Raw genomic sequence first — 8,451 nt, forward strand, 5'->3', positions numbered from 1 at the left:
GTCAAATGAAAGTCACCAACCTACGTCACTTTCGGCTTTCAGCCTCAAGGTCATCCATACACAAACGTCATCGGCCTTCGGCCTCAAGGTCATCCCAAGCCAGAAAGTGGAGGGGGGAGACTCAGAGACCGCAATTATACCCTACTTGTATAATATAAGCTGTTATAGATAGTGTTACGTAGAAAGCCTTTATCTAATTAAATAAGAAGCTATAAATACGAAATATGTCATCTTGCTGGAAGTAAGCACTTTGCGATAAACTCTTGCCAGTATTATATTCTAATTATTTATTTATACATGGGTAATAGATAACAAATTCTTTCGATGACGCTGTTGACACACCCGATTTCTAGAACCAATGAAAGGCCACAGAAACAAGGTTCTCCGCTATTTTAGTCTGTTTACTATACTTTTTTTGTCTCTCAGAAACAATTTGCGCAATGCTGTTGACGACACCTATTTTTACATCTTATTGTTATGGATATGTGCATGTGTCATATTTACGTTTTTAATATTTTATTTTTTTTTACTGTTTTATTAGCAAACATTGGAGGCATGTATTCATATGGAACCGGATGCATAAATTTAGAATAAAAATATTTACAATGCGTTTTTTTTTCGACTTTAACTGCGTCACAAAATGAACGTATGACAGTTTCTTTTAGTCAATTTTATGCCCAAAGTTTGGATAATGAAAGCACAGAGTTTTTCAAAACGTAAATCGTGTGATGCGTTTTCTCATTGTGAGATATTACTGGTCGGTCAGATAAAACTAAATTTATAAAATCGATCCTTTGATTCTTTTGGCGCAAACTGCGTAAAGGGTTATTTGATAATTACCGTTATTTATTTAGTTTTTTTCTTCTCGGTATGGCAGAAATATCCAATTGAATAAAAAAATGTACCATAAAATGCCATACATAAATAATTACAGATAATATCTGTATAATTTCCATTGAATTAAAATCCAGCAATTAGTTTTAAGTTTTTCAAGTATACAGGGTTAGAACTATTTAAAGGGAGACTACAGGGATATCGGAAACTGTTAGTCATACAGGGTGGCTCAGATTACAAAAAAGTTGCACTATTATGGGGCGAGTGTTTTGGTGAAAACAGATCCAAGATATCTTCTGAGATATCTCGAAAAAAGTGAATATATCGATTTTCTATTTTTCGTTATCTCATTTGTTTTTTAAGCGTTACGAAATTTTGTATCTAGGCATTATCCAACATGGCGATTTCAATGGTGAGTTCAGATTTTTTTCTATCTTCCATTATTTCAAAGTCGCGATAGTCAACTTTTTTTTCTTATGGACGCCATATTGGTTCTCCTCATGGATGGATAAAGAAAAAAAATCGAATTCAACGATGTATCACACTACAAAAATATCCTGTCCGCCTGCAGCAATTTGAATTTCTTTTTAATTTTTCTGAAATAGTAGGCTGATGTCCAAATTGTCATTTCCTTTAATGTAAAACATGAAATGTAAAATATTATTATTACTATTACGATGTAGTTCTGTATCAAACAATAAATAAAATATGAAGTAATTAAAACTACCATTTTCCGTCATACATCTGTTCAATTTCTGGAAAAGGGTACAATTTGGCTGCATTCGTTCTGGATATTGTTGCAAATATTATTCAGATGCCGTTCTGGCGTTCCTATTTGCACGTATGTATGTATCGTACATGTCTTTTTTTCAGACAATAAAAACCTCATTTTAAATTTAATAAATAAGTTGCTTATTATTATACAGGATACAGGTGGCACACAAAACTGAAATGACAGTTTCATCTAACTGTCATAACAAAGTAACAAATTATTTAGCAATTCGGACATCAGCCTACTATTTCAGAAAAATTAAAAATAAATTCAAATTGCTGCAGGCAGACTGAATATTTTTGTAAAGTGTGATACATCGTTGAGTTCGTATTTTTTTCTTTATCCGTCCATGAGGAGAACCAATATGGCGTCCATAAAAAAAAAAGTTGACTATCGTTGACTCTGAAACATTGGAAAATAGAAAAAATATGAACTAACCATTGAAATCACCATGTTGGATAATGCCTAGATACAAAATTTCGTGACGCATTCTTAAAAAACAAATGAGTTATAACGAAAAATAGAAAATCGATATTTTCACTTATTTCGAGATATCTCAAAAACTACCGAAGATATCTTGGATACACTCGCCCCACAATTGTGCAACTTTTTTGTAATTTGAGCCACCCTGTATGACTAACGGTTTCCGATATCCTTCTAGTCTCCTTTTAAATAATTCTAACTTCTAACCCTGTATATTAAATGGAATGTGTGCTGCTGAATCAAAATCATTTTCCTCAGCTTTTTTTTTAAGATTGGCTTTACTTTTTATAAATTTATTTAGTTACATTTATCTGAAAAAACAAATACATATAAAATTAAATATGTTTCGCCATATAAGCAATAAGAATTTACAGTTTTATGATTGTTTTTCATGGACTATTAAATCCAAATAGCAATAGTTGAGTGTGGTGGCGTGATTATTTCAAATAATAGAAACAGTTACCGATAATTCAATTTCACAAGTTCTAAATATCTTTGTTATAAAGTTTTTATGGCAGATTAAAAAAACATTCTTGAATTCGTTTTATACTTCAGAAAAATGAGTAATGCTGCTTTTATGATACCAGATTCTTTTTAGAAATGAAAACTAAATCTCATAAATCTAGGCAATAATATACAGGTCATAAGATTTAATTCAAATATTGATAAAACAAGCTTTATTACATTTTGATATCAGTGTTACATGTTACACTACTAAACAAATATATACTTAATCCCGAGAAACTTGTTAAATACTTATGTAAATTATAATAATTTATCTAGAGGATCACAATAGATACATTATGTGACTATATTTTAGTACCATTTGGTTAAAAGTTGTTAACTGGAAAAATTATACCATAAAAAATATAGGTTTCCATTTAAAAAAATTAAGTTGATACCTGCCCAGGAAAAACTGAACACCATGTATATGCAAATATATTTTCATTTTGTGCAGCTCGGGAAAGTAGGCAACTCTGTAGAAAAAAATTAAGTTGTATCTTTTATTAACCTAAATATTGGACTTACGCGCACTAGGTGGACACGGTGTATAATTCATATTAAATTCGCCCTATAATATTCACTGCCAATAGGTATCATAATAATAATCGTTGTTATGATCCTTTTAACGTAAATAACTGTTATAATCTCCTACTGCAACTCATCGGTAGAAGCTTCAACGTAAATTATAAACTGTCCTTGACATTACGTATTTTTTTAAATAACTTGTTACCGCCTGGTTTTTCATAGACAAAAATAATATGGATAATACTAATTAGAGCGAGATTGATTGATGATGAAATTTTATACAATTTTATTTAACATGTAAGGTTGTTATTGAACGGTGAGGTGTTTGGGAGATACGTTGGTACGTACACTTAGTACTAGTTGGCAGATGTTAGATCATTTGGAACAGATGAAGGCTACGAACGCTTAATTATCATATTATCAAGCAATCCTTGCTGCCGTGTATCAGATGTTTCTTGTACTTTGATTATTTGCATTTATATTGTCATAGGAATGAGGAAATTATACAATTCTAATATAATACTACAGATTATACCCGACTCCGTTCAGGATACATACATATATCTTGACATTTAAAACTCCTGTTTAATAAAAGGAAATACAAAGTGCGTAAGTACATCGAAGAGTATTACATTTTATCGACTTCTTGCTTGCCTAGAGAGAAGCTGGTCAAAAAGTTTTATTCTTATATTGAGAAGTATTAGAATCAAACCAAAAGATTATGAAATTCTATTTCGGTCGCTGATTACGTTTTTATTGATATATTTATATTATTTTCTTTTATTTTTATTTTTTATATTTTTGAAAAAGGGGCCACCATAGAGTTTAGTCAGAGATCAGATGAATCACTAATAGCTGTTTTCCGATTTAAGGAAGTATTTTTGGATTTAATCTAATTCCTGATAAGTTTTTGAACAGTATGTGCAAACGACACAGACGCAAAATTTAACATTAAAATTTTCAACAAGCTTTTTTAACCACCATTTAAGGGCCCCATATTCTTTAAATAGTGTTTTCCGCAAAGACAAATAATTTCAAACATTTAATAACTGAATAATCTAAAGCTAATCAAATAATAGGAATGTTATGTCATGCCATCTGGTTATTTTCAAAGACGCCGCAGTAAAACGAATAAACAGGTGCAAAAAACGATCAAACCATCAAGGTTTTAGGTACTGAAATCTTCGAAAATACTAACTTTTTTATATATAATTCCACATGTAAATATTCTTATAACATTTACTTGCTTAGTCCTACATATAAAATTGTTTACTTTTATTTATAAGTACGTGAAAATAATTCTTAAAATGTGGGGTTAGAATAACAGCAAACGCATGTTTTACAAACGCTTTTTTTTTAGTTATTATTTTATTTGAGTAAATTTAAATGGTAACAATGAATAAACAAAACATCAAGGATTTTATTTTTGTGCTTACTTTTGTTCTACACGTTTTACTTTCAAAGATTTCAGTACCTAAAAACGCCAGAAATTTCACTATTTCTCGGCCGGGAATATGGCCACCTTGATAAACTGATGTTATCTCTGTATTACGTTATTTCAAAAGGCACATACTCCGGGGAGCTCGAAGTAAAGTGGATTGCTGTTTCTCTAGTTCCATATGCTTATTGTAATAATTACTGGACCGTACATTGGCGGAGGACATTTCCTAAACTAAATTAAATGAATTAATAGTTATTACCGGCAAAAATATAAATGGAGAAAAGAAATTGATATCGTATGGGATTCCTTAGCTACATGGTAAACACGTCAGTGTGTAGAAAGTTTAATGTCTATACCAAGGCATCCTTGTCAACGGCTGAGATTTATTGCCCAGTGGCCCAATGCAACTGTATTTGTATTTCGTTTGCCCGCGCTCGCATTCTTCAACTGGGCATTTCTATCACCTTCACGTTTAGTTTGACCAGACCTGTATATGGGTAGGGCTGAATAAATATGGGAACAAGTTTTTCAAATATTTCAATGCCGAGTTGCTGCGTTAGCGACCGAACCTGGTACATCATCATCCTCTTGGTTTTTCAATTGATATCGGAAAGACTATACTAACTCTTTAAAAATCGATGACATTGGGTGATTTTAATAGGTATTTTCTACCTAGCGTCAATCACCTACCTTAAAAATAATTTCTTAGCAGTTTGCAACTTTGATGATGCAATTAAAATGCAGCAGTCGTAAAATCCAGAATTCGATTATTTTTTGTTTCATAATAATTGGTTCGCTGATAATGATACGGAATTAATGATAACGGCGTGTTTATCTCCACGCTGATTATTGTTTAAGCGTTAACGTACTGTTATTTTTTTCCTTTGCTTCGGGTACTAAATAAAATATGTCACAATAGAACGTATCAAAAATGAAGGACTGCTTTCCTTCACCAAATTTATGAAATATTTTCATTGATAAATATTTGAGGAGTTAAACAAAGTTATATCTTTGAATAAATGAATTTAACTTAAAAAATTAAGTCTCAGGTCAAACCAGTGGCGTCAATATCCCTATCAACTTGATCTTAATGGACACAGCAATTATATCTAGAAGGCTATTACGTGTAAAAATAAATCGTACATTTTAGTCCGGTCAAATTAGTCATAAAAATAGTGGTCAAATAACGAAAATTCCGACAGAGCTAAATTTTGGTGGAGGCCTTGGGTACACCATTAGAAATAAAGTGTCAAAAGTCCCCACCGATCCCATGTGTGCTAAAAAAGTTATTCGGGGTCAAAGGTCAAAATTTGAGGTTTTTTGAATTTTTTTTCGGAAACGGTAAGTTTTATCAAAAAAGTAGCTCAGACTAAAATTATAGATTTGAAAATTATCTACAAAAATGGTCCTTACTTACTTGCTTACTTACTTACTATGGTACTTTTTTTTCTAAGAACCACGCGATTCTAAAAGTTGAAGGAGTCACGTTCTACATGATATGCACTTGCACATATATGCCAAGTATATACATAGTCAGGCACTTAATGCAAATAAAAATGCCTATTTGTGTCTGTTGTATGTATAAACTATACTATTCTGAGAATATACACTCAAAAGAAACTCAGTCCCTTAGTCAAAATGACGCAGATGTCCTTATAATTGAAACAGCAATAGAACAATTTAATGCAACAAATACAACTATTGTAGTTGGTGAAGATGTTGACTTATTAATACTACTCACTGCAAGGACTCCAATTGATAAAATTATATACTTTTTAAAACCTGGAAAGGCTCAACAGCGAACAGAAATATATTCTTCAAAAAGTTTATCTGCTTATTCAAAATGCCAAAACCATATCTTAATAACCGGCTGCGATACTACATCAGCAATGTTCAGAAGGGGTAAAACATCAGTATTAAAATTATTTGGAAAAAAAGATTTTATTGATTGCAGAAATTGATTCTTCACCTCAAACAATAATCACAAAAGGAATTCGCTTTCTCCTTGTTGTTAAGGAGCTCCAAAAAAAATTGATTGTATAGATAAATATAGATATTTAACTTCTGCAAAAAATACACGAAACAAGAAACAAGTATAACTTGTCTTCCTCCAACATCGGCTTCTGCTAATTAACAGTTGTATCGAGTATACTATCAAGTTCGGACATGACTAGGCAATCAACTGAATCCAGAAGACTGGGGTGGGAAATTAACAGATAATACTTTGGAACCGATTCAAACTTTACTTCCACCTGCTCTGGAAAAACTCCTAAACACTATTTTTTGCAATTGCAAAAAAGGTTGTAGTGCTAAATGTGGCTGTAGAAGAGTAGAGTTACTGTGTTTTCCAGCGTGTACTAATTGCCAAAGCCAGTCTTGCTCAAATGTCCAATTGAATACAACAGACGAAGATTCATGTGATTTCGATGAAGAGACAGCTGATTCATCTTCATTTGAACAATTTATGAACATTCAGCAAGAAGAAGAGGAAGAAGAAGCAGAAGAAATCGAAGAACACATGACTGTTGAAGTCGACTTTGAAGAGTATGAATCAGATTAAAATATCAAAAGAAATCAGAACTACAGTTAAAGTCAATAACCAATATCAATATCAATAATCATTGTACAGTTAAAAGAGTATTGTCCCTGAAAATTCCGTCATAACAGTTCGTGGAGTAGGCCTACCGGGGAAACCACGTTAAAAAAAACGTGTCAAAGTACACTTCCTCACAGGTAGTGTGGAAATGTGTGCATATCATGTAGAACGCGACTCCTTCAACTATTAGAATCGCGATATCTCAGGAATGGTGATACAAAAAAAAAAGTATAAGGACCATTTTTGTAGATAATTTTAAGATCTATAATTTTTGACTGGGCTACTTTTTTGATAAAACTTACCGTTTTCGAAAAAAATCCAAAAAACCTCAAATTTTGACCTTTGACCCCGAATAACTTTTTTAGCACACATGGGATCGATGGGGACTTTTGACACTTTATTTCTAATGGTGTACCCAAGGCCTCCACCAAAATTTAGCTCTGTCGGAATTTTCGTTATTTGAAATGTCTATTTTGACCGGGCTATATCAAAAATATCCTAATTGGTAAAGTGCCACACTGTATACGATATAAGCTGTACAAACCATTAACGTAATAAATAAAAAACAAAAGAAGTTCAAAATTAGTTGAGTGAAAATACGCATATTTGAAAATTATAATTTCTTTAAAATTGCAAATTGTGGGTCTGCGACTTTTTTAATTAACATTTTTTTACCGGAAATTTACTTAATAATACATACTTACCAAGTTATTCTAGACCTCTTAAAATACCTCGGTGCCAAAGTCAATAAATTAGTCGTTTATTTTGAAAGTACAAAATATTAAAAGTTAAATATTTTTTGATAAATTATTTTAATTTAGTTTGTTTTAATTTTAGGGATCATTTTAACGTGTTTAATTATTTTGTCCATTGTTAGGCACATTATAGATAGATTTCTCTTTAATTTGTTTTTTATGTTTTTTTTTTGTTTGAAATGTGTTTTTAAACTAATTTATATTTTATTTTTTTGGCAGAATAAATTTATTTTACATTATATTTGTATCCTTTAATAATTTTTCAATAACTCAAAAAAGTTTTTGACAAATCGAGTTCTTAACTTTTAATTTAAAGCGTTCGACCTTGAAAAATATAACATTTTTGCAATCGGAGCATTTTTCTACCTTTTCTTTTATCCATGCGCCTCCCGCTGTTAGTCTTTCTAAATTTGGCAACCCTATCACAAGAATGTTAATGTATTTCTGTGTCAAAAAAGAACTGTATGCGGATTTGACTACAAATTTGATGACGGTGATAAAACTAGTAGGTATATTGTTAAATTCAACGTTAGTTTTTCCG

The sequence above is a fragment of the Anoplophora glabripennis genome, unplaced genomic scaffold (assembly GCF_000390285.2).
Source record: "Anoplophora glabripennis isolate ALB-LARVAE unplaced genomic scaffold, Agla_2.0 scaffold1350, whole genome shotgun sequence".
Taxonomy (NCBI): domain Eukaryota; kingdom Metazoa; phylum Arthropoda; class Insecta; order Coleoptera; family Cerambycidae; genus Anoplophora; species Anoplophora glabripennis.